The sequence below is a fragment of the Ambystoma mexicanum genome, chromosome 3p (assembly GCF_040938575.1).
Source record: "Ambystoma mexicanum isolate Mex_15411 chromosome 3p, UKY_AmexF1_1, whole genome shotgun sequence".
In the NCBI taxonomy this organism is placed as follows: Eukaryota; Metazoa; Chordata; class Amphibia; order Caudata; family Ambystomatidae; genus Ambystoma; species Ambystoma mexicanum.
In genome coordinates, this window is record NC_090925.1 from 392374695 (window position 1) to 392402621 (window position 27927).

The following is a 27927-nucleotide window of genomic DNA, read 5'->3' on the forward strand; positions in this document are numbered from 1 at the left end:
CACAGCATGCCGGGGGGCGGGTGGGGGATAGAAAGGACTGCAAGTACTGTGACGATGAAGAACAGGACTAGGAACAATGAACATTACCAGTAAATAATGTGAGCATTACCTCCACATCCATCTTCGTAATCCCAGGACTTACATGTGAGAAATACCAACTCCTTAGGAATGGACCATCCAAAAATAACCTCACTGAACACCCAGATGTCTTGTATACCACAGAAAACCATACATTTTATTGGACATCCAGAATGTGGTTGAACGGATTCCAGCACTCAATACTCTCCCACCAAAATCCCCCGTACCCTGGCAGTATACGTTCTGCCTATTGTGCTTGGATCGGCCCACGTGGCAGTTCTGCAAATGTCTGTTTCTTGGATCTAGCAGGAGAACTGGAAGAAGAGTCCTCTTCTTCCAGAATTCTTTGTGTTTCACACCTGCCTCCCCATCCTGGATCACCCACAGGATACAAACACATTAACAAGCTCTGCTCAGCAGCTCCAAAATAGTAGCCATGCCCCCACGCACTGCTGTCGCTATGGCAACCTGCTGCTGCCCAGAGACCGTCTTCCCTGTGCCCTGGCAGTCCGCACAGGTCCCAGTTATGCCTCTGACTAAACCAGGAGCCATGGGGGGCTCTGCTCAGACCACCTCCACGGGGCACAGCACAGGTGATGTGACCTTCCACTAGCTCCGTCGACAGACCCTTGCCCATGAGGCTTGCCGAGAGCCTCCCTTCCTCTGGTCCCCATCTCCACAGCCCGGCTTGGAGAGGGCCCCATAGAGGATGGAAACCATTGCTGGATCCGTCATAGAACGGGCCTGGTTGACTTCCAGGATCGAAAAGAATAAACCAATAAGACTTAATGGGCCTCATTACGACCCTGGCGGAAATCGCGGTGCTAAATGCACCGCGGAGCACGGCGGAAAGCTGCCGATAGCGCCATGGGGGTTGGCGGATTTTCCGCCCCATGCCGACCTTGGTGGGGCGGTAAATCCCCATTCCCCATTTTACCCTTCCCCATTCCCATTTTTGCCCCATAGGGTATAATGGGAGTGGGGAAGGCGTTAATTGCGCCACCGTAAAATACGGTGGCGTAATTAACAACAAGGTCCCGTAGCGCCATGGATTTCTCCGCCTGGAAAAACCAGGCGGAAAACGCTCCATGGCGCTACGGGAACTCGTAGTAGGGCGGACGGGTCCGCCGCGAATAACGCTGGCGTAAACCCACTCCGCCAGGGTCGTAATGAGGCCCAATGGGAGGATGGATGTGTTGTACTCTCGGGGGTGGGAGCAGGGCCGAGGGGTAGGGGGGTGCATGCCAGACTTAATAGAAAAGTATCTATCATACTCTGCACAATTATTGTAAACTAGTGGATGCATGTATTGACAACCTGAGGTTAGCTGAATACAACTTGCTAGTTCCGGAACAATCAACAATAAGGTGTCTAGAATCTATATCACTGTTAAAGGCTTCAAACTTTGACACTGCTCTAGTGATTAATACAGCTCTGAAAATTGAAAGACCATCAGAGGAACAATGGGAAGCTGACTCAATATCAGGAATGGTTGGTTATCAGAAGAAAATTAAAAAGGTGTCTCATCAGCAAATATAACTGAAGCACTTGTCTTTATTACTCATGGCACCGTTTTTACACCATCGATGTTGGGTGGTGATGGAAATTGCTGGTCATGTCATGTTTCTGAGGGTTCTTTCAAATTTGATTGTATCTACATTAAAAAAAAGTTGGTTATTAGTTTAGAAGTATCTAATTCTTATTTTTAAGGTCGAGCTTCATCTTAATATTGCCAATATTTCATTAGGCAGTTTATCCTTTCATTCTACGATTACTGATCAATCTTACATGATCATTGATTTGTTTATTGCAATTGATTTTCGCATGATAACTGCCAATTGGAAAGACTTTCCAAATATTCGTATAACAGGTTGGTGGAACAATATTTGCAATGTTTACAAAATGGAAAACTGAATTGCTAACAACCCAACACCATTAAATAAATGTGAATTGAAATGGCATTTGTTTCCCAAATATTTGACCAATCACTAGATAATAACTTTGTTCTTCAAAAGGTATCTTTTATGGTTTTTCTATAAACATTGTTAGCTGAGTTATTAGGACTCATGACTGCTTAGTGAGTGTATATATCCTTATTGTGATCTGCTACCAGTAATCTGCTATCAGTTGTATAGATATACTCTCCTCCCTTGTGTGTCCTTACCCCTTTTGTGTGTGGTGGATTTCCCCTTTATTGTTCTGCTTGATATTTGTATATTACCACCTATAATGCCCTTCTATGTGCTATTTTAATACATATATGATTCTTATTTAAATTTTCAACGCTCCATGTGAGCAATGGACTATTTTCTTTATGAACTTTTTTAGCAAGTTATTTATTTTTCAGCTGTAACCGTTCACGCTCTCAGTGGTATTCTGAATGTCCATGACGTTCTTGTAGACCTGTGTGAATTATTAATTGTTCTGACTTATATTTCAGTACATCAGTAAACATAACAAAGAAACAGTTGGGGGTCTTGTAGGTTGTCCTGAAGAGGCACGCCCTCCACAGGAAGGATCATGTATGTTGCTTTGCCTTGGAATGTTGTGGGTTAAGGACTAGAAGGTTGATCTGGAGGGACGCTGAGTGTGCATAGTGACACCGTAACAAGGACTATTGTGTTTGGATTGATTTACATCTAACAGAGATTGTGAACAAAACTAGTGGGTGTAAAGGTACTACTCACAGGCACAACAAGTGAAATCGGTCTTCGTTCTTTTATGATATGATATTTTAATTGTATCGCGCTCATACACAAGTGTTTCAGTGCGTGACATTTTGAAATGTGGGATTTGCGACCATCTTGCCCCCTCCTTCCAGTCATACACATACGAGGTGTATCGGCCAATTTTATGCCCTAAAAATAGGCAAATACTGCCAAAAAACAAAAATAGGGAGTACAACTATCCCCAACAAAAAATAGGAAACAGATGCACAGGAGCCTGTCCTTTTGATTTCACCCACAAAACTAAATGGATAGGTTGGGAGATACACGTAGAACCACAGAATCTGAAGCAGTACAAAATGTATCTTTTAATGTGCATTAATAACTAAGTGCAAGTTAAAACATTTTTACCCGCTTTTCAAATACTCCTACTGGGAATGGGACATACATTTTACTCCCTAAAATATCACGTTACTCCCAACTTTAAATAATAGGCAGTAAAATACTCCCACTTCAAAATCTCGTCTGGAGCACTGGCTCCCTCCATCACTTTCAGCTCGCAGACAACAGCTCACAAACAACTCCCAATCACCCTGGATATGCACGGCAAGCATGACTATTTTCTTTTCCTATGTAAAAGCACCACAGACCATGCTTTTCATGTATCACATTGTTCATTACACTTAATGCCTTTAGAGAGCACTATTAATGATGTTCTAATGTGTTACATCTTAGAGAGTTTAAGTAAGCTCTCTTGCGCAGGGCCTTCCTTACCTGCAGGCTGCAGACCGTAACAGTATTGTTATTTAGCATTCATATAGTGTACAACACAAAATGAATGGCTCCTTGGGGCTGATAACAAATGCTATTATTACCCTCAGTGCACCTCAAAGTACTGCCCTTGGAAGGATAAAGGCTGATCGGACTCGGATTGTATTTGAACCTGTGACTTGCACATAGACGCCAGAGGCGCGCACTTTGCTTGCTGAGCTATCCTACCTGCTCTCAGGTGATCCCTGAGCCGGGCCTGCAGTGCACCATCAAATATGACAAAAAATAAACACAATATCCACTGGATCATAAGCTGGGTGTGGGCGGGGACGCACACAAACAAGCGTGCACACACAAACACACAGGCACACGCGCATTGTCTACACAAATGTAATACACTAAGGGCCTGATTCCCAGAGCAGTTTCCAATGTTGCCATTATAAAAGGCTTCTGTGAGTCAGGCCCTAAGGCGGTGTCATTCACTCATAAGATCATAGACTGCGCCTTCACGTGACCGGTGTTGGGGTTTCTCCAGTCCCCACAACTCCTCCCTGTCACTAATGTAAAAATGGTCAGCGTGTCTCTCACAGGTCACTGTACAATGTACTCGCTTGCATCACCAGGAATACATTGAGGCTGTCTCTCCGGTGTACATTTCTCACTCCGCCATCATGTCGAATACATTGAGTTGTCTCTGGACAGGCCAATGTACAGGTATCTCTTTCACTTGCAACACATAGAATGCATTGGGTTTGCCTCCTTAAAGGCCAGAGTAGATTTCTCACACTGGCATTACGCACAATGCACTGAGTCTGTCTCTCTACAGGCAACTGTACATCTCTTTCACTTACACCAAGTAAAAGGCCAAGAGTATGCCGCTCACTGAAGGCCTCAGTACATTTGTCACACTTGCATCGCAAAGAATCTCTACAGGCCACTGCACATTTCTCTCACTGCACCTTATAAACTGCACTGTGCCTGCCTCTCTTCTCACACTTGCACCATGTATAATTAATTAAGCACCTCTCTACGGACTATGGTACATTTCCCACACTTGCATCAGGCAGAATGCACTGAACCTGTCTCTCTGCAGGCCACTGCATTTTTCTCACACTTCCACCATGTAGAATTAATTCAGTCGGTCTCTCTACAGGCCACAGTAGTTTTCTCACACTTGCATCACATAGAATGCATTAAGATTGTCTTTTTACAGGCTTCAGCACATTTCTGTCACCTGCACCACATAGAATGCACTCAGATTCCCTCTCTACAAGTCTTGGAACATTGTTTTGGGTCTGTCCTTCTACAGGCCACTGTACATGCATCTCACTTTCACCGCATAGAATGCATTTAGTCATACTTACACCATACCGAATACATTTAGTCTATCTCTCTGCAGGCCACAGTACATTAACCACAGTTGCACTATATAGAATGAAATCTGACCCTCTACAGGCCACAGTACATTTCTCACAGTTGCACTATATAGAATGAGGTCTGACCCTCTACAGGCCACTGTACATTTGCACCAAGGAATTCGAGCCTGTCTCCCCACAGGCCGTAGTAGATTTCTCCCACTTGTATCACATAGAATGGATTGAGCGGGTCTCTCTACAGGCCTCTCTATATTTCTCACACTTGCATCACATAGAGTGTATTGAGATTGTCTTTCTACAGGCTCCGGCACTACATAGAAAGCATTGAGTCTGTCAAACTTTAGGCCACTGTACATTTCTCAAACTTGCATGACGTTGAATGTCTGGAATCTGTCTGTCTACAGGCCACACTGGATGTCTTCCACTTGCACCAGATAGAATGCATTAAGCCTGTGTCTTTACAGGCCACTGTTCAATGGCAGCTACAATACACAGAAAACAATAACCAAATGAAGAAATGGGTCGTCATAGTTTTCAGAGTTCGGAAAAGGAATGAATTTCAACAACTGGGCGGGCGTGAGCCCTGGTTTCCCCGTGAAGTTTGGGGTCCCTGTTTCTTGGCAGATAATGGATAGCCTGTAGAGAGGAGATTGGGCGTTGATAGGATTGAGGCCAATCCATGCGCAAGGGCAGGCTTGTTCTGGCAAACGAGGGATGAGGTAAAGGAGAAAAGCAGATTCAACAATAGAATCCTCCCGTCCCCTGCACACTTTCCAGCACTCTACAAAACAGCCAAGATTCTAATAACACATTAGTCACAGTTTGTCTCAAAAGCTAATCAATTAGAGAAGCATCCCTTCGGTTTGTATATTTAAAAAAAGACGATTTTAATAGCACATAATGTCAAAGAAAGCATTGTACAAGACCCATTTCTGGCTGACGCGTTTCGAGGTGTCTACCTCTTCTTCCTGAGCTCTACGGACTGCAAAGAAAATAATATATAAGGACAAATCAGTCTTCTATTCATCCAAGAAATGACTTCAGATCTATTCAACTGATCAGTTTAGAGGCAGTGTATTCAATGAGTTACTATGAATGCATTATTTCATTCAATATGCTCAAATAATTGTAATCATGGAGCCAGCTGGATGGGACCCTGTGGGCCTATCAGAGTAGCATGCAGTTATTAATCCAGCCGGGTAATTCAAAGATAGGGCCTCGTGAAGAAGGTAGCACCCTAGGTTGATCCCATCCACCCAGGGAACTTCAGAAGTACAAATGAATGTTGCTCAGCAATGTTTCTTTCATGCCTCGCATATACATGGTGGGCAGAGATATGGGCATACAGTGCTAATGGTAACCACCGCCTACAGGCAGAAGATGCCTCATGAGTGATTATAAATCATTCGATATTAGTTCAGACGGGCCTATTGGCAGCAATTCTAATTACACCTTATTTAAAATATGTTCGCTGACTCGAGAAGTGAAGAAAATCTGAAGGCAGTAAAGACAGATATTTATTTTAAAAAACTAGACCATGTTCACCCCCTCGGTGGGTCTCGATATTCATACACATTCCACGAGTCTAATCAGAGCAGAGTGGAGGCCCTGAGGCCCAGAGGTTCAGGAGAGCATCGATCACAGTGCTCTCCACCCAGTGGCCATCTTGGAATCCCAGAAGGTGTTTTTGAAGAGAGAGTTGGCTGTTGTGTGGGCCCCTGCCCTAGAAAGCCTTGTGGATGATGCATGTCTTGAACTTGATCCTTTCAGCCGCGAGAGCCAGTGTAGGGATTTCAGGGCTGGAGAGATATTGGGCCTCATGACAAGTTTGCCGGTCTGGAGATAAGGGTGCCGATAAACTCACCAGTAACCTTGTTTCCGGACCAGCACACTATGGGTTTGCTTGCCAAAGCCACTGTGCCTGACAGGTCTGAGGCTGCCGGGCGCAGCGGTCACGGTAATCAAACCCATCACGGAAGCACCGGCACCGTTAACAACGGTGCCGGTGCTTCTGTGTCCCCACTCCCATAGAGTATCTATGGGAATGGGGATTAACAAAATTACCGGCGCCTGACTTCCCGGCCGCCGGACTTGTTCTAGCCTGGTGGCACCGGGAAGTCAGGCACCGGTAAATGTTTACAGTCCAGCGGCAACCCCGGTAGCACTAGCAGGGTTACCGCCAGACCCGTAATGAGGCCCATTGTCCCTAGGCTTGAGGCCAAGGACAAGTCTTGCAGTCCTGTTCTGTATTAGTTGCAGAGGGCGTAGAGTAGAGGAAGGCAGATTGAGAAAGAGGTTGTTTCAGTAGTCCAGCCTAGAAAGAACCAGGGCTCTGGAGACAGTGAGCTTCTGGGGGGAAGTGAGAAAAGGAAGAATACCTCTGTGGAGGTGCAGCTGGTAGTGGGCCATCTTGGCAAGGTCAGTGATGTGAGGAGAGAAGGAGAGTGGAGTTGAAGATGACACCAAGGTTTTTTGCCTCACTGGAAGACGAAGGAATAGGGCCCAAGGGGGCGGCCAGAGTGAGAGAGGGAAAGCTGGAGCAGGGGTCCCAATGAGAAGGATCTCACTCTTAACTGGCATTAAAGAAGAGATTGTTGGAGGCACACAAAGCCTGAATCGCTGATAGACAGTCAGGAATGAGCGAGAGAGGAGAGGAGGCTGAGGGGATCATGAAAGAGAGCTGTGTGTCATCCCCATAACACTGAAAGTTAGAGTAGAAGGTAAATATAAGGTTGGGCAAAGGGGCCAAGTAGAGATTGAAAGGTCAGGGTAAGAGGTTAGAGTCCTGGTGAACACCACTTGGAAAGAGAGGTGGTGGAGAGAAAGGTCCCATGGTTGGCCTGCAAGGGTCGCTCCAAGAGGAAGGAGTACAACCACTTCCGGGCCTGATCCCTGATGCCCAGGTACTCACAGAGTCGATTGATCAGGATGGGGTGAATGACTGTGTCAAAAGCAGAGGAAAGGCCAGAGGAAAGGTCAAGGAAGATGAGGACAGAAGGAAGGCTTGAATCGGGATTAGTGAACAGATCTTCACGGGTGTTCAGGAAAGCAGTGTCTGTGCAGACTGATGGTCATGTCGTCAACCAACATATTCAGTGTAGAGAGTAAGCCAGGAGATGGCAAGCTTATCCAGTTTTCCCAGGAAAGGAGTGATAGAGATCGGGCAACAGTTTACCGTACAGGTAGGATCGGCTGAGTGCTTTTTAAGGAGGGGGTGCACAAGGGAGTGCCTGAAGAGAGAGGGGAAGTTCCAGTGGCAAAAGAGTGATTGCAGAGATCGACCAATGCTGGAGCAAGGGTGACAATGTGGTCCTTCATGGTTCTGGAGGAGCAGGGGAGCACCTGTTTGGACGACACTTTCATAGACCCAGCAATGGCCAATAACTAGCGGGCCATCACAAATGTTTCTTTTCTCCTGAAAATTCTAGACAGGGAAGTATCTTCAGCTGCAGGGCCATATTGAAGTACATTGTAACCTGTGGGCTCGCAAATCCGTTTTCAGAGCGCAGCACGGTACAGAAACTGCTATGCTGGACCTTAAATCCACACTGGCAAGCATACTGGACCGCGGTCACCCTGCCCTTCTCATGCTGCTGGAACTCTCAGTGGCGTTTGACCTGGTCGATCATGCCTTGCTGGTCTCCCGACTTAGGGACCAGGCATGATGCTCAGACGAGGCCTCCCGTTGGATCTCGTCTTTTCTTAGCCCACGCTCTGCTAGAGTGTCAGTGGGCGAGGCCAGCTCATCACCTACTACACTAACCTGTGGTGTTCCGCAGGGCTCACGTATCGCCCCTAAACTCTTCAACGTTTACATCAGGCCTCTGCTGAGTATCATGGACCACCTGGGTGTGCAGTACACCAACTATGCAGACGACACCCAGGTTGTCCTTCAGCTTACCAGAAATAACATCAATGACTCTGATGTTATTAATAAAGTGTATGATGATGTAAAGACATGGATGGCAGACATTTCTCTGGCCCTTAATCAAGACTGAGTTGCTGATTAGGGCGTCAGGCTCTCGCTTAAAGAAACTTGACCCCGCCTACACCAGCTTCTATATCGCGGGTACCTCCATCAAAGTCTCTAAGAGTGTGAAGACACTCGGCGTCCTTCTCAATGCTGAACTGTCCATGAAAAATCATGTCTCATACACGGCTATCCCACAAAGCTGGTGAGCCATATTCGTCCAATTAATTCTGCCAGCAACTGTTCGCTTCTAGCCACTGCACTTGTGAATTCAAGGCTGTACTACTGCAACACCTTGCTGGCAAGTACATCTCAGGCCAATATACACTCGCTGCAGATCTCACAAAACTGTGCCGTGCGTGCCATCTTTGCATTGTCACGGCAGAATCATGTCACTGAGGCACGATGGGAGCTTCAATGGCTTCCTATAGGGCAGAGCATTACTCACAAAATCCTGACTTTGGGCCTCATTACGAGTTGGGTGGTAGCCATGGTGCTATTAGCACCATGGCTACCTACCATACCGTGCCCGTGTCCGGTCTCGTTCAATGGGGACTTACCTGTGTAGTCCGACCTTGGCGGGACTGGTAAGTCCCCATTGAACATGCCATTCCTCATTCCCATTTGAGCCCCCATATGGCTCAATGGGAATGGGGAGGGCGCTAATAACGGGCACGCGAATGGCAAGCCTGTTATTAGCGCCCTGGTCCCTTAGCGGGACCCGTAAGGGACGTGTGGTCAGACCACACGTTCCTTACGGTTCCCTCCAAGGGACCTCGGAATCGGGCGGTAAGGGATTACCGGCACCGGTCTCCTTACCGGTGCCCAGTATCCCTTACAGCCCGACTCGTAATGACCCCTTTGTTTTATAAATGTTGGAATAACATAAGCCCGAAATTTCTAAAAGACCGGATCAAGGTAAACAAACCAGCTCAATAGCTGCGCTGTCACGACAATCTGAAATTGGTCCCTCCTAAATACAATCTTGTTAGTTTCAGTGGCACAATCTTTGATGTACAGGACCCATTGGCATGGAATGCTTTACCAGGTTCAATAAGATCCACATATACACTTGCTATCTTCAAAAAATTGGTGAAGCACCACCTCTTTAATCTCAAACCTAGCTTAACAGCTAGCCCCTCCTCTGCTTCCTGTCCCCAGTTCTGATTCTCATTTGTCTTGTCTGTATTCGTGTCTTTATGTTCTCTGTTCTCTGTGCGCTCTGAGGCCCACGGTCATGCGGCACGTAATAATAAAAACTGAATAATAATGATAATAGATCAGACTTGTCTAGAAACCTCGTCAGGTGTAGTCGGAGAGTAAGAGAAGAAGGGAGGAGGAGAGGGAGAGGCGGCCAGAGGGGGGCCGAGAGGGGTAGAGTAAGAGGAGAGTGAGGACAGGATGTCCTGAGTTTTAGTGGTGAAGTGAGAAGCCAGAGCCATACAGAGGGACTGGGAGGGAACAGGAGAGGTGGAGACTGCAGAATGATTTGCCAGCTCCTTGCAGATTTTAAAGAGTTTGGCCGTGTCGTTAGAGGCCGCAGAGACACAGGCTTGGATGTGGGCTCTCTTCTTGGACAGGACAGAGAGTCTATATTGTCTTTGGAGCCAGGGGTGGTTTTGTAACCAACACAGGCCATGGAAGTAATTTTTAAAGTGGCCCAATATTACACATTTTCTGCAAGCCCAACCCTTTTCCTATGAGAACATTTGGAAATAGAAAAGGTTACCACACAATAGAGGCCCAGGGTGCAGACGCCTGCCTGGAAATCTCATGAGTTCCCTATAGGCCAGTCCACCCCTGTTTGGAGCAGGCGGCAGGCCAGTTTGTCAGAGGATGTGCCCGATGCCTTCCACTCCCTTTATGCCTACACTTGCGTTTCAGGGTGGCGAGGTTGTAGTCATACCTAGAGTTGCACTTGGAGGTAGGCTTCAGACAGATTTTCATGACAGGGACAAGGATGTCCAGAGTGTTGGAGATAGAAAGATGCAGGTTAGAGAGGGCTGTGTCAGAGTGTGAGTCAGGCATGGTAGGAGCATAGAAAGTAGTGGCAAAGGCATCCACTGACACACGCTTAATGAGTAGAATGACAGAGAAGGCAGGCGGCAGTGCTGGGGTGGGCTTATCCTGCAGGACAGAGAGCATCAGGTGAGAGGAGAGCAGAAAGTGGTCAGTCCAAGAGAGAGGAGTGGTGATAGGGTTCGAGAGAGAGATGTCTGAGGGGATGAGAACATCCAAGGTATGCCCGGCAGGGTGTGTTGGACCAGAGGGTAGAATGGAATGTGAGAGAGTGTCGCAGAGGTTGCAGAAGTGCTCCGAGAAGGGATTAGAAGCATCCAGGTGGATGTTGAGGTCTACAGGAGGAGAAGTTGAGAGGTAGAGGCAAGGAGAGAAAAGGAGAGGTCTGCCCACTCAGAGATGAAGAGGGCGACCTGGCCAGGTGGCCTGTACATGGTGCCACAGTCAGAGAGAGAGGCCAGGAGAGGTAGACCAGGCATTCAAAGGAGGAGTAGGCCAGCGTAGGAATGATATAAGCAGGGACCCATTCTGGAAATATCAGAGCTGCTCCACCTCCGGGACGGTTGGTTCTGGGTTCGGAGAGGATCTTGTAGCCATCAGTGAGGAGAGTGTCAAACTTGTGACAGAGCTGACCATGAACCATGTCTCGGTGAGAGCGAGGACATACAAGTCAAGTTCTTCGAGGATGTAGCAGATGTCAGAGGAGTGTTTGACAGCAGAGTGAGAGTTGAGAGTAGCGACATGGAGAAGGTTGCCACATTTGAAAGACTTATGTGGTGGGGTATAGGATTGAGGTATGCTCTGTGGAAGTGGTAGAGGGGCCCGAGAGTGGGAGGAGGTTTTAGAAGGAGGTGGCATAGTAGCCAGAGAGGAGGAGGAGGGTGCCAGAGAGGCGGTGAAGGAAGAAGGAGGTGGTGGAAGAGCCAGAGAGATGCTTGTAGGAGTAGCAGGAGAAGGAAAGAAGTTGATAAGACGTGGGTGACGCCTACAGAAAAGGAAGAGATTGGGCTGAGGGCCCTGGACCAAGATAGTGCCATTCAGATAGACATTAATGATGGTCTTGGAGGAGTGGAAGGGGGCTAAGAGGGCCTCCGACCAAGTGCCACCATTAATGGGAGAGGAGGAGAAAGGACAGACAACAGAGACCATATGAGGGATCCAAAGGTCTAGGGAGGGAACAGTATTAGGAAAGATTTCCATTTATGGGTAATTTTCCCTCCAGTTGTGAACCCCCCAACTTTTTGCTGTTTTCTGACCATCCTAGTCTGACTTTTACCAGTGGAGCCCAGCCTTCTTCTGTACTCCGCTGGGCTTTTGTTCATTTTGTTATGGGGAAACTGACATGCCCTTAAGATGGTCAGTACTGGGAGACTTTTGTTTCCCTTAGTCTTTCACTTTGTTGCTATTCTTTAGTAATATTTTATCAGTGCACAAAGTACCTTACAGTACAGTGCGCTGGGGTCCCTTTTTCATTTTTAAGGCCCTAGACACCCTCGAAGGATTTTTGGTGAATGTACAAGTTTGTTCAGGACATAGCTGGTGGCAGCAGTTACTTTTTAAGCATGTTTGACTCTTTTCTGTGGTCCAAACCGCGTTTACCGCGTTTGGCCCAGGACAGTGGCCAGTGCTCAAAATGGCCATGCCACGAGGTTCTTTGTTCTGTCCTTTGGCCATATTGTCCCTATGCATTCCCCAGGTCAAGCCGACCCGGGAAATTCCTTATTTGGTCATGCAGACGCCTGCACAAACCGAAGCTTTCTCGGGCTTCTTCATACCTTGTATGTGTGCCTCCAGGATGTGGGCTGGAGCTGTCTAGTTCCAATACACATCCTTGGTGCCAGGATGTCTGGTGTGCTGGGATGATTGGGACCACTGTGGTCAGTGATTGGTCCATGTCTGGAATGGCTGAATGTGAGCAGATCTTTTATTGGTTTCTTTTTGCTTTGGCGCAAAGGAGATTTTGAATAACAGAAGGCACCTTACACCCATTCCAGGTCGATCTTCTGGGTTCACACCAAACTTAGTTTAGGAGCCAAGTATCCTGGAACGAAGAAGCAGATCTATGGAACCGTTGGTGACCCGCTGGACGTTTTGGCACCCTGACCCTGCTGTTGTCCTGTCATAACACCTGTTACTGATCGAACCTAGAAGACCTGCAAGGGTGCTTCGACCCGTTGGAATAGTGTGACTAACTATTCTCGGTTCCTCCTGCTTAACCTGTAAGCGAACCTTTTCCTAAGTGTTACTGGACCGCCCAGTGAACTGGCCAGCTTGTAAAGGACCTTTGCCCTGGAACAGCTGCCGTCTCAGGTTTTCGACTTTGGAGACTGTAAGCTCTGGGTATAAGGCACTCTCCTGCCATGTTTCGTACACCTAGCATTCCTAGGTCTGGAATTAGGAGAGTATGCCTGAACCTGAGCATACACAGTCCCTGTGTTGCCCAGCTGTGGTGATGATCTTTGTGGGTGCCTTGCTGCTGTGCTCCCCTGTGCCCTCAGACTCGCTGCAGTGGAACTGGCCTGATCCCTTCACCAGGAGTGGAGAAATCACAACTGTCCCACCACGGAATCAACTCTGGAACACAGCCCCTGAAAGACGCTGAGCTGTGCAACTGCAGGATTTGAACCTGCAAACAAACTGGACTTGACTGGAGAAGTTTGGTTCAGAGTGTGCCAAATGTTAATAAGTACTAGCATCCCTTACCGGTGGCCCCTGGTGCATCCATAGACTTGTACGCACAAGTATCCCCTTAGGGCCATTCTCCTTTGTCGAGGTAGCCTGTTCTACTGAACTATTCCCAATTCTTGGAACCTGTTCTGCCATCTTGGGGAGACCCTCCTTGAATAGTGGGAAGTTATTCTTCAACACCACACCCACCTTCCTGAGCCAGTACAGCCCCCTGAAGAAGACTTGATTTGTACTTAACTGCACGATCAAGTGCCCCGGCACTGAATGTACTTTTGAGCGCAAGGCGCCACACTTCTTAGGGACTGGACTGCCTATTAGTTAGGGTTTGAATTGTTGAAGGACTGCTGAAGATATATTCGCACTAGGTGACCCCTTTCTTTGCAGGTTGTGGATCTCTACTTGTGAAATATTCCTTTAGGCCACTGGTTACTAAAAATATGTTTCATAGTTGGTGTTGTGTTTGTTTTGTTGATACTACTGAGATTTATTCTGTTTGATTTAAAAGGCCTTTTAATAAATGTATATGTATTTTTGATATATACACCTGACTGGGAGTAATTTGAGGTGTCTTTTAGTGTGTGTGCTCCTTGTGGGCTTTCGATCACCCTCACCCCTCCTGAGACCTAGTCTTGACTGCCGCCAATGCTACCTTGATTGGTCTGGCTTGTCCAGAAGGTTACCCTGTTCCAAGAAACTAGGCTGACCTTCTGAACCTCTGCCCACCAGGTCAGAATTCAGAAATCCACTTAACAAACGGCAAAGAGGATGTCGGTGAGAGTCTGCCTGGAGGAAGCACTGATGTAGGAATCAGCGATAGGGAGGCTTGGGTTGTAGATCAGGATGTCTCTCTTGAACTTCTTCCATTCCAACTTAGTGAGAGGGATAGGATAAGAGATAGAGTAGCAATTAGAGAGGATGGGGGACATGGAGAGCACCATAGAGGGTGCAAGGGGGAAGTAGGAGGAGGGGGGAGCGAAGAAGAGAGGAGGGATGCACAGCCCAGCGCTACACAGCACAGTATGCACAGAGGGGGGTAGGGGTCACAGAGTGGCAACACACAGAAGAGGCAGAGGGGCAGACAAATACATTCAACAGTTACAAAGGTACTCCCAGTGGGGTGGGGACCTAGAGCAGTGGTCTTCAAAGTTTTTTGGACTACAGTGTAGATTCTAGACTCCCCTCAAAACATTGCATTAAAAACGCTATAAATACATTTTTTTTTTAAAATTCAGACTGTGGGTGTTGGACCCCCTGGACATGAGGCCACGGCCCACAAGGGGGTTGCGACCCACAGTTTGAATACCATTGACCTAGAGAGTGGGAGAGAGCCTGAAGAGACAGGTTAACAGTACCACAGTCACCACAATGCAAACCAGATTCAACTTTCCTAAAAAGAGGGAAAAGGTCCAGTTTTTAAACACAACAGCAATGCAAAACACCCAGATTCAACTTTCCCAAAAAGAGGCATGTTAACCCCCCCCAATTCCAACTTCAAGAGGGCTTAAACAAGGATGTCCCCTGGCTCCTGCTATTAATAACTCTTATATTGCAGACATTGCTGATTTCGAAAAATCAATCTGAGCATTCCCACCAACAATCGGGAAAGCCAAAGTGACCAGATTGTTGTATGCTGATGACCTGATCATGATCGATCAGACAGCAATTGGGTTGCAAAGACAACTGGAGAGCCTCCAACGATACCTACATCTAAACTTTTTGGAGATCAACAAAGACAAAACAAAGCTCATTTGTCTCCAAAGAAATGAAATATGCGTCCACATGCTACCTGGGCCCTAAGAAGGTAGAAGCAGTGGACACATTTAAATACCTAGGAGTCATTTACAACAACAGTATAATGGAAGCACCGACGCAAGGGTTCTTGAAGGCCAAGACGAAAGTGATGGCAACACAAGCAAGAATGATGTATAAGAGATTTGGTAGATTCTCCACTGTAGCTGTGATCAACTTTTAAAGATGTAAGGTAACTCAGAGCAGATGGTATGACACACATGCCAACGAAAATATGGTCAACATTGGAAGGTATTTTTTAGAGGACAGTTTTGAACCTTCCTAACTCTGTGGGAACTGTCCGGATCCGAAAAGAGCTTGGTCAATCTTCCCTTGCCGCCATCGTTGAAAATGGAATTCTTTGAAATTACTTCGCAAAATTCTTTTACCATCCATTGCACAGATATTTGGCATCATTTTTGACGAACTCTCAAAAAACACAAACATTAAGCTAAACAAATGGGTTTGCGACCAAAGGAAACATTGGACGACATTGGATGTTCGGAAGAAGACCTTGTCGTGAACCCAACGAGAATAAAAAAAAAAGCTCTTGGAGAAGGATTGGATAGACACACTTGATGCAGCAAATATAAGTAGTCTATCCAAGAACTTACCATCGATCGACACTAAACTAAATTACTGCAGAGGGCACCTAACAAAATTTCCTGACACATCATACAGAGAGATCTTCCTGCGAATAAGGTTAAACCGTTTGGATACAAATAAAATAAAACAAATCCGAGGGTTATCAGACAGTGGAACTTACCGCTTCTGTAAGCCAACAGTGGAGATAGAATCTATCAAACACTTAACGATATCTTGCCCTGGCTGGAAGGAGAAAAGAGAGAAATATTTGACTCTGGTGATGTTAAACTACCAAATTATAGATATCGAAGACTGCTGGAGGACTTTGATGAGCGGTGAAAAAACCAAGATGGTTATAGCCATGGTATCGATGATGAAAACTATAATTCCTACTGCCTTCCTGCGATTGAAAACTCACGGCCCCTGTTCGACCTTTGCCATAAGGTGTGAGACAACTCCTCGTGCCACAAGACAGCACAATAAAAGGTACTGAGAGGAGATTATCTCCGTTTATATGGACATAAAAACAATGCTAGCCAAGTTCGCCTATTTTCCGCTCCCTTCTGCCGTTGAGTACACTAGCGCCTTGAGCATGGAAACCTCAGGAACGGACACAGCAGCCACCAAAGGAGACATCGCTGCCCTCCTTAGCGAAATAAAGAACATGGGGGCCAACATAGGCGGGTAGATAGACAAGATCACACAGCGCCTAGATAACATTGAAGAAAGGCTTGACGGTGTGGAGAACAACCAGGCATCAATAGATACCCTTGAGGCACAATTTGAACATAGAATAGCTGACCTGGAGCAGCATGAGGAGGACTTTAAACTCAAAATGGACGATTTGGGAGAGGCCACCAGGGGGCGCACAGGCAATGGCTACCTGAGTGCACAGTTCCCGTCTTGACCGGGTTATCGCAGGGGATTGAGCCCCCCCCCATATCCCCAGCAGGCCCACCTCGACGGATTCGCCTGGGGACCCCCCCAGGCACCCACCAGGTGAAAGAGCGGCGCTCGGGGTCCCGGGGGAACTGCAGATCGGGACTCGGGACTTCTGAGCGGTTTGCAGAGCACGGCCTGGGCGGCCGCGGAGCCGAAGGAGAGGCGGCCCCCTCTCGCGCCCTTCTGGTCCCTCGACTTGGCCTGCCCCCTCCTCACGACCGACCTCCTCAACTGGAACGGAGGACCGGCCTGGACGGGGACTGGCCCCCGATGGCCAGGAGACACCACAGCGGCCCGGGGGATGGGACCCCCACCCTCTGCCCCTCCCCCCGACCCGGACAGCGCCACACGAGGATCCCCCAGCGAGGTGGAGGACGGGGGCCCCCTAGGCACCCGAAGACCCGACACGGCGGGCCCGGGGCCCAGTGCCCCCCCTCGGACCGCGTGGTCAGCACAGATCTGGCCCCCCCCGGGGACTTCGATCACGGGCCGGCGCGGCCCTGTGAAGTGACGCAGCGGCTGGGCCGCGGAGGGCCCGGGACCCCTGGAGGGCATCGGTGGGGGCCGCAGAGCACCGGCGGAACACGCCGGCCCACCTCCCCCGGACACGGAAACTGGGCCACAGGCCCCTGGAATTACCCAGGAGCGAGGCCCCCACCTGCAGAGGGTGGGGCGTGTGCCCGCCCGGAGGTGGCCCCCCCACCCCCCTACTTTCTGGAGAGCAAGGTTCGGCCGGGTTGCTGGGCCCCCGCGGGTCGGGTGCGGGAGTTAAGGCACCTTTCCCCCCCTGACTGCTTGGACGCCCCGGCCTCCCCCCCTTTTCTTGGAGACACAGAGCCAGCACACCTCGACGTGGGAGATACCCGGGTGTGAGGCCCCCGCCAGCTGCTGGTGGGGCGTGTGCCCCCCCGGGGGTGGACCCCCCTCCCCCCATCTTCAAATCTAGTGTCCACTGGCTGGTGGTGAGGGCCTCGGACCCTCTCCCCCCACCCAATGAGAAAAACCCGCCTGGCCTGGCCACAGGAGCCCTTCAGGCGCCATCACCCCCTCTCAGGGAGACCAGAGGAGGCCCAAATCTGGCACGACAAGCTTGACCAGGGTGTGAGGCCCCCGCCGGCGGACAGTGTGCCCGCCCCCCAGACTACAACGCTCCCCAGGGGGCATTGGTGAAGACCCCAACTGGGCGAGGGGTGACCGGACCACACGCGCCTCCCCCTCCCCTGCACGCTCCCCCCTGAGACGGCCCGTGTAGACGGCCAAGGACTGGGCCGGGGGGGACCCCCCACCCCCGCTTGGGACCGCAGAGCATTGGCCTGCAGAGCACAGGGAAGCGTCAGATGAGCTGGTGGGAATCCCTACAGGGATACCGCTTCCAGCACACCGCAAGGGGCAGCGGGGGCACGAGCCTCAAGAGGACCATGGCCCATTCGGAGGGTGCAACCCCGTCCTCGGCTGCAATGGAAAGGGGCTTTGCCTCGATTTTACAGGAAATCAGGGACATGCGGTCCGACATAGTCCAGAAATTTGAGAAAATGGACCAAAGGGTGGACAAGGTCGAGGACAGACTGTTGCAGGTCGAGTCCAACCAATCGTCATCAGCAGCCCAGGACGTACAAACATACATGAGGCTGGCGGCCCTGGAGAAGAGGGACGAGGAAAGAGCTCGGCAGATGGACGATTTCGAGAACAGGGAGAGGAGAAACAACCTCAGAATTTTCGGCGTGCCCGAGACAGAAGGGGAAACGGAGAGGGACATCACCCGAGTGGTGTGCGAGATCATCACCCTCTTGTTCGCAGAAGAGATGACAACCGAACCCATCTTCGACAGGGTACACAGAGCGGGGGCAGGGCGGGAGCCCCCGATCGATTTTGGTCCGGTTCCACTACTACACGGAGAAAATGAAAGTGCTGGAGGAGGCCAGAAAGGCCAGAGAAATCACCTACAATAACGCCCAGGTCTCCATATACCAGGACCTCTCGGCCTACACGCTGGCTAAGCGTAGAATGTGCCGCCCCCTCACGCAGCTACTCAAGGAAAAGGGCATACGCTACAGATGGGGCTATCCGTTCTCCCTAACTTTTGAATACATGGGCCAACGCTCGACCCTGACCACGGAAGAAGATATAAGGGGGGCTATTCAGGAGTACACAGTAGACTCGAACCCCAGGAGGGGGCCAATGGGGCCGGAGCATGGCAGACCTAATGGTCCTGGTCCGTCCGGTGAAAGAAGAAAGCGCACCGGCGCGAGGAAATACAGGAAAATGAATACCCCTTCCCCAGCGAAGGACGGAGAACGGAATGACTCAGAGGACTGAAACGGGGACGACCAATCGGGTCCTTGACAGATGGGCGCAGATCCTGAGATTTCATTACTTACATTGTCCCACTGAACAGCAAGTATGATGGGTTCACACGCGGGACGCAGCTGAGGGGGGGTTCTGGGGGGCTCAAGGGTATGAGCTTCTTACGTGGATTTCCTGGCCGAGGTGGGCAGGGTGGTGGTTCGGCCAAAAGCCAGTGATGGCGGAACTAATTGGCTGGATGCCGGGGTGGGGGGTGGGAGGGTACACAAAAGTTGGGGTTGTTCAGTTAGGGTTTGGGGAAGGGGGGCAGTTGGGGTTTCGTTCTAAGCCCACCCGAGGGGTGGGGGTGGTGCAGGGGAACAAAATACTATCCAAAGGGAGCACGCAGGGAAGAGCTATGGGAAGAAGTTGACCGTGAGAGAGGAAATTATAGATCATGGCTGACAGTCTGCCCGCCCTGGGGGTGGGCTCCCTTAACGTACGAGGCTTGAACACCCCTACGAAGAGATCCCTGGTTTGCATGGAATTTAGACGGGCAAACCTCGATTTTCTCTTCGTGCAAGAGACTCACTGGCCACGGGGGAAGGAGCCCAAGATGCGGGGAGGAGGGATCGGGGAGGTCTTCAGTGCTTCCCACAAATGCAAAAAGAGGGGGGGTCGCCATTTTAGTAGCCGCTGTCTGCTAGTGCGAGGATCCCTGCAGGGGGCCCCACTCACCCTTGCCGTTATCTACGGCCCCAACAAGGGCCAAGCGCAATTCTGGGAGGAGGTGAGCGATAAACTCGAGCATTTCGTCCAGGGCACGGTAGTGGCGGGGGGGGACTTCAACATGGTCCTGCACCCTGTCCGAGATAGGAAATGTGCAGGACCCCAGCCCTCCAGAGCGGCAGGCGAGATCATGGCTCGTAATTTCCAAAGGGTCAACTCAGTACTGGGCCTGATGGACACGATTCCGACCCCCAGAACAGACGCCCCCTCTTTCACATATTACTCAGCAGTCCACATGTCTTTTTCCAGGATAGACTACATTCTGGCGGACGAGATCCTGAACCCATTCATTTCAGGCCACAGGGCTGACCCGGTCCCCTGGTCCGACCATGATCTGGTCCGCATCACTATAGCGAGGGGAGGGCTAAGCGATCGCAGGGGGAGGTGGAAGTGCAATGACTCCTTGCTGAAAGACGAGGTCCTAGCCCAGGAGGTTCTCGAGGCTATCACGGATTTCTTTGAAATCAACGATAATGGGGAGGTAGGTTTGCACACCTTATGGGACACCTTCAAGGCTACCCTTCAGGGAGTCCTGATCAAAATGGGAGCCCAGAAAAAAAGATAAAGGGAGACCCAGGAAAGGGTTTTGAGGGTGAAGATTGCCCAACTCCAACCGGGGGGCCCTCCCACGGCCTCCTTGGACGTGCTCAGGTGGCCGCTCTGGCCAACTACAGGCTCCAGCTGAGGGATCTCCTCCTCCACAAGATGGAGAGAAGTCTCCAACTGGTCAAACAAAAGTATTACGAAAAGGGGGACAGGGCGGACAGGATCCTGGCTTGGAAACTGAGGGAGGTTCAGAGATGTAGATTGGTGAAGGCAGTGAAGAACGAGGTGGGTGTGGTGGGCCACGATACGCCCCACATTGGCGAGGCCTTCCGCCGATACTATGAGAAGTTATACTCTTCGGAATACAATGGGGGTGAGGCGGAGATTGAGGGGTTCCTAAACTCTTTACAGATCCCGGCCCTGTCCAGAGAGATGGCAGAGGGGTTGGAGGGTCCGGTGACCGAGGACGAGGTGGAACGGGCGATCCGAGGTATGAAAGTGGGCACTTCCCCGGGGGAGGACGGTTATTCGGTCTACTTCTATAAGAGGTTCCGCTCGACCCTTTCCCCCCACTTGGTGAAGGTGTTCAACGCGGTGCTGGAGGGGGGCTCCCTCCTGGACTCCATGATGGAGGCAATCATAGTGGTTCTCCCCAAGGAGGGCAGGGACCCCGCGGAGTGTTCCTCTTGCCGCCCAATTTCTTTGTTGAATATTGACGTAAAAATCCTGGCCAAGGTGATTGGGGGGGCGGGTGGAGGGGATCCTGCCGAAACTGGTCCATGGTGACCAGGTGGGGTTTATCAGGGGAAGACAGGGCTCAGATAACATCTGTAAAATTATAGATCTACTCCACTATGCCCAGGTGTCTGACCTAGACGCAAGCGTCCTGTCCCTCGATTCGGAAAAGGCGTTTGACAGGGTGGAGTGGAGATTCATGGAACTCACCCTCAGGAAAATGGGCTTTGGGACACACATTAGAGAATGGGTGGCGGCGTTATATAGGGCCCCAAGGGCTAGGGTTCAAGTGAACGGCTAGTTGTCAGAACCATTCCCCCTCTCGCGGGGAACAAGGCAGGGTTGCCCATTGTCCCCTTTGATCTACGTCCTCTCCATGGAACCCCTGGCCATTGCGGTCAGAGCTCTCCCGGACATAAGGGGGATAAGGCGAGGCGAAGTGGAATTCAAACTCTCCCTGTTCGCGGACGATATCCTGGCCTATCTGGTGGACCCGGTGTCCTCGCTTCCCCCCCTCCTGTCCCTGATGGCAGATTTGGGCGCCTCTCGGGCCTTAAGATTAATGCCTCTAAATCAGTCCTGCTCCCCATGAGATCCCTGGACCCGGTATTGGATCCGCTGGTCAGCCTGGAAGGGATAACAATAGGGAAGAACTCCATTCGATACCTGGGAGTCCTTCTCACCCGGGACCTGTCCAACCTCGCCCAGGCCAATTATGATCCCGTTGTGTCAAGGGTCACTGCAGATCTTAGGAGGTGGGGGCAATGATTCTGTCCTGGTACAGTCGGATGACGGCGGTGAAGATGAACATACTCCTGCGCTTGCTATACCTCTTTACCGCCCTCCCGACTAAAGTCCCCGACCAAACCTTCAGGGTCCTCCAGAACGCGGTGCAGGAGTTTATATGGCAGGGTAGGACACCAAGAACCGCAAAGGCCGTCTTGACCATGCCGAGGGAGGAGGGTGGCTTTGGGCTGCCAGACTTTCAACTCTACTTCTGCGTTGCCCAGCTGCGCATACTTCTGGAACATATGAAAGAGGGGATGGGCACATACTGGTCGTACCTAGAGGACATGGATGCTCAACCGCTTAAGGTTCGGGACCTCCTTTGGGCCCCAAGCAAATTCATCCCGAATAGACTCAAATCTCACCCAAGTTTGGGAGTCCTCTGGGTGATCTGGAAGGAAGGCCCCCTGACGGCTCACTTAACGACATGGCCGTCACCGATGTCCTCGCTCTGGGGTCACCCCCTCAAACTGGGAAGCAGGGGGTTCCGCAACGCACAGTCCTGGTCCGACTCGGGGTTGGAGTGGGCGGGGCAAATGTTTAGGGAAGGAGAGTTTCTGCCCTATGAGGATTTGAGAGAGGCCCTGGGGCAGGGGTCCCTCACCATATTTGAATATCTCTGCTTGAAGGGAATCCTATGTGACCAATCCTGGGGCCAGAATGTGAAAAGACAGCTGACCCCCTTTGAGAAATTACTGGACACAGCCACCACCACGAAGGGGGCGGTCTCAGGGATGTATAGAATACTGAACACTGTTAACCTGGGGGAAAGGAGGAGATTCTGTACTTTTTGGAACGACTTGGCGGGGAGGAGATCTCTGAAGACGCCTGGGCAAGGATATTTAAAATAGCCTTCCATGGGAACCTATTCACAGCGGACATGGAACACAACCCAAAGATCCTTCAGGGGTGGCATAGAGATCCTGCAAAGCTGTCGAAGATGTTTACGGGAGTGTCCCCCGCATGCCCGAGGGGTTGCAACCAGGTTGGTACAAGAGGGCACATGTGGTGGCACTGCCCGAAAGCACAGGCGTATTGGGTGGAGGTTAGAGGCTGGATCGCTGAAGTCTCGGAGGAACTGCTCCCCCTAAACCCTCTAACAATGCTACTGGGCCTCCCCCCTGAGGACACAGACATAGCCAGATACCCAAAATTGTGGGAAACGATGCTGAGGGCGGGGAGGGTAGCCCTGGCCCAGAAATGGAAGAGCCCGGAGACCCCCTCAAAGGAGGACTGGCTAAAAAAGGTTAAAAACATGTTCCTGATGGATAAACTCACGGCAATGATGAACAATGGCCTGGGCACATTCCAAGCCAACTGGTACGGGGTACAGCAGACATGGGGATGGGACGTTCACTGATCCACAAGGTAGAGTCATGGAAGGAACGGGTGCCCACGGCCCGGGGGACGGCAGACATTACACAGCCACACATGCAGTCAACGCTCAGGCTCTTTCACAAGCTCCGGATACATTGAGCTTTCTACGCGTCTCCTTAAAAGAAGTAGGCGTAAAGGGGACTAAGTTTGTTTGGGGGGGTGGGTCCGCAGGGGGAGTGGGAAGGGGGGTTACTGGGCCGGTTACAAGCATAATTTTTCTGCTGAAAATGTTTCATGCCCGTTTGTTCTATTATGTAAATGCTAATAAAACAAAGTTTTAAAAAAAAAATGGACGATTTGTAAAACCGGGAAAGACGGAGCAACCTGCGCTTTTTTGGGATCCCGGAACAAGAAGGAGAAACCAAGAGTGACCTCAGAAAATTCTTCACGACATCATAAAACTCCTAGTCGCTGACGATGCCATTGACGAGCCCAAAACCGAACGGATTCATAGAGCCGGATGCCCACCTGGTGGCCCAAGATCGCTCTTGCCCGTTTTCACTGACAAGACTAGGGTACTTGAAAAGGCGAGGAGTGGTGGTGCAATCACTCTTGGAGGTGCACAGATAAAGATTTATCAGGACCTATCTTCTCTGACCCTGTCCCTAAGGCGCATGTGTAGCCCCCTCACGAAAATGGCTGAAATAACGAGACATAAGGTATATATGGGGCTATCCTTTCTCTCTCCTTTGAACATGAAGAAACAAAGATACGGCTGAGATCTGATAAGGAAATTAAAGCATGCACTACTGAACTGACTGGACCACGTGGGGAGGAAGGAGACCACGAAGAACCAAGACAAGAGGGAAGGAGATGGCACATCCAAAGCCCAGGAGAAAGCGGGTGAAGGGCTCGAGAAAGTATCAAAGAGGCAATAACTCACCAGAGGGAGACAACTATCTGGTCAAACCCAGTATCCTTAAGATTTGTTTTTTATTACAAAATGTTAGGCTTGATCAAATTATTAACCTTGTAAATTTTGTTTTCTTATGAGCAAGAAAGGTGACTTGAGGGGGGAGGCATCGGGGGCTCAATTGACATTGTGGTTTTCTTTATGAAAGGGGTCGAGAGGTAACGGTCCCCACTGGTGCTCCGATGAAGGGCCGGTACTTTTCACTGGGCTCGATCGGACGCCATCAGCCGGGCATGAGGAGGGTGGGTGAGGGGAGGGGGGAAGGGGATGGGAATGGGGAAAGAGTCAGAACTACATCTTCAATGGTTTCAAAAGCGAGACATGGTGGGACGGATGATGAACATAAGACAAGGCGGTTGTGGCTGATAGGTGTTATTATCCCAATGTTACATAATGGCGGAGAGTTTTAATTCAAAGGGAAAGGACTCCCTTAGAGTGGGAACGCTAAATGTTAAGGGTCTTAATTCACCAACTAAGCGATCCCTAGTAGCTAGAGAATTCTCCAGGGCAAAGACCGACATTCTCCTTCTGCAGGAGACTACATACATGAAAGGGGAGGAGCGACAAATCCTTGGGAAGCGTATGGGTACAGAGTTCTGGGGCTCCGGGCCATTGAAGAGAGGAGGCGTGGGGATACTCATTAGGAAGAGTATAGGGTTTACAGTCACTAAGACATGGTCTGATGTTGAAAGTCTGGCCCTTATGGTGACAGGCCTCATTGGAAAAGCAAATGTGACAATTGCTACCATATACTCCCCCAATGCAGGGCAGGTTCCGCTTAACAAGGGCATGGCTACCCCCAAACTCGGGTCCGGGTTCCCTCAATGGGTAAGTACCGGGCTATTCTGACCTAGGAGGGCCCGGTATTTCCCCACCCAGAGAACCCGGTCCTGGTACATCCCCATTCCCTTTTAAGCCCCCATAGGGCTCAATGGGAATGGGGAGCATGCTAACAACGGGCCCGTTAATGACGGGCCTGTTGTTAGCATGCTGGGCCGCTCGTGGGACCCGCTAAGGACGTCTGGTAAAACCAGGCGTCCTGAGCGGGTCCCGCGATCGGACCTCGTAATGAGGTGTTATGGGGTTAATGGCGCCGGCAGCTCTACCGGCGCTGTTAACCCCATAATGCCAGGGTCGTAATGAGGCCCATTGGCTTTACCGAAAGACAAGGGTGGGGTAGGCCTCCCAGACCTCAAGCAATATTACGAAGCAGCTCAACTACGTGTCCTAATCCCTCATCTATGGAATCACAAAGAACCCCAATGATTCGCCATGGACAACCACTACCTGTCCCCAGTGACAGTTTCAGAATGGTTGTGGGCCCCAATAAAATAAGCTCTTAAAAAGATCTAAACATCACCCGTTATTGGGGAATTTATGGGAAATCTGGAGGGAGGGTGCAAGGATGTGGAAAATCTCCACATGGCCATCCCCACTGAGCCACCTTTGGTCCCCAGGTATTGGAGAACACATCTCCAACATTGAAATATTTCAATCATGGTACGAAGCGGGTCTCGAGAGGGTGGGCCAACTACTGAAAAGTGACTCCTTCATTACACTCCCGGAGTTAGAAGAGGCCCTGAATATAGGCACCTTGTCCGCTTTCCATTTCCTGCAGCTAAAGGGCACCCTAAGAAGAGCAAAGTGGAAAGATAAGCTACAGAGAGACCTAACTCCCTTCAAAATGTTGTTAAATTCTAGGACAGGGATGAAAGGTTTGATATCAGCCATGTACAAAGAACTGGTAGATGCGGGGAAGGGTACTACTGACCCGCTGAAGAAGAGATGGGAGAGAGATCTTGGCGAACACATTGAACCATCCATGTGGAAGCGGATCTGTAGAGCGGCCACACAAACATCCCTATCGAGCCAATATAAACTGCACGGTATTAAATTACTGCATCAATGGCAGTACGACCCACATAGGTTCTCTAAGATGCGGGCGTGAATGTGGCGAAATTGCCGACTACTGGCATATGTGGTGGGGATGCCCCCGGATTCAGGTTTACTGGAATTAAGTGTTGGGCTGGATCAAAGACCTGGACGGCGTCCACAGAATTGCTAACCCATATCTTATTTTGTTCGGTTTTTAAAGATGTGAGGATGAATGGATAAGGATCAAGGGCCTGGCTCCTCAGCTACTACTCGCAGCCCGTGCCCTACTAGCAATGAAATAGAAATCCAGCATTGTCCCGAGTATGAACAAATGGGTTAAAGTAGCCTCAAATATATTCATCATGGAGAAAATAACTGCATCCCTACATGTGAGAGCCACGTGTTGCGAGGCGACATGGATGGACTTCATAAACAAACATATGTCAGGTGTAGCAAGGTGGTATGTGGAAAAGCCCACAGGAGATTGTCCCACTTTAAGACCCATACTGAAACAACCTGTATATTGTAGAAACACTGTATTACATGCAACCTGAAGGGAGAGGAAGAAAAGCAAAAACGATTCCCCCACCAAGGGAGTTACCCGAAGACCAAACCATGACTGTCTAAAGACATATTCGCACATGTCTCCTACATGCACTGTTTGACTTAGGGGAGGTGGGAAAAGTCACTCATAAAAACATGCAGTTCAAAGTTGTTTGATTGAATGTAAATAACACCTGAATGTTAATTGAAAGATTCCCCAACTCTGTACTGTTCTTCCTTGCTTGTAATTATTTTGTGACTTGTATTCATAAAAACCAATAAAAATGAATTAAAAAAAAACTATAATTCCGAAACTGGAGCGAGAAGAAACTTAGTAGGCGGAAACCACATCATTGGATACAAATCTCAAGTTTCAAGAACTTTCGACCCGACCTTGGTCTTCCCTTTGATTTTACCTTGATTGATTTCTCTTTTCTTTTCTCTTCTTGCACTTTTTCTTTCTCGCTTCCTTTTCTTAAGTACACGAAGGACTGAAATACATACAAGGAACTTTTTGTCTTTTTGAAAAAATTGTTAATTCAATTAATTCAAATAAAAAAAAGAGGTTAAAAGGCCTAGCTTTTTAGCACAGTAGCAATGCAAAACACTCAGATTCAACTTTTCTAAAAAGAGGGCCTCATTTTTAAACACAGCAGCAATCCAAAAGAATGTGATTTTTCAGGGGAGATGTGAGGGAAGACTAAACAATACAATTTACTGAGATGCTTATGTGTAGTGTGGTAAACAATGCAGGAATGATTTGAGGGGGAGGGGGAGTAGATTTAATGGGGTGTAGTGATTGCTGCCCCTCCTGACTGCACGTACCTGGTCAGTTGCAGCAGGTTGACAGCTACAGGCTTCATGCTTCCCAAGCTGACAACGGCAGACACCATCTGGAACTGTTGCAGAATCCGCCATTAGCCTAGGGGCCCTTTGCTGCCAGAGGCTGCAACGGGCAGTGGGGCTGCCCTAGGAGGATCAAGGAAAAAGGACTGGAGGCCAATCAGAGACGCAGGGGGGTGAGCGGGAGGTGGGTGAAAGGGAAAGCTGGAAGCGGGAGGAGGGTGGGAGCAGGGGAGAGGGGACTGAGCATGGAGAGCGCTGGATAAACAAAGAATAAAAAACACACAAGTAATGAAAATGGGGCTGTAGGCCTCAGGAGAGGCTGCTCACCTTGGGCTGCTCAGCAGCAAGTGC

General features: G+C 49.7%; 1 long non-coding RNA gene across 1 annotated transcript; it reads right to left on the reverse strand.

The window, feature by feature from the left end:
• Window positions 1–5791: 5791 nt before the first annotated feature.
• On the reverse strand, window positions 5792–27695 carry LOC138579541 (uncharacterized). The gene is made up of 3 exons (XR_011304054.1): window positions 27556–27695; window positions 27147–27221; window positions 5792–5873 (listed from the first exon to the last, which is right to left on the reverse strand). It is a non-coding gene; the product is annotated as an uncharacterized lncRNA (long non-coding RNA).
• Window positions 27696–27927: the final 232 nt, after the last annotated feature.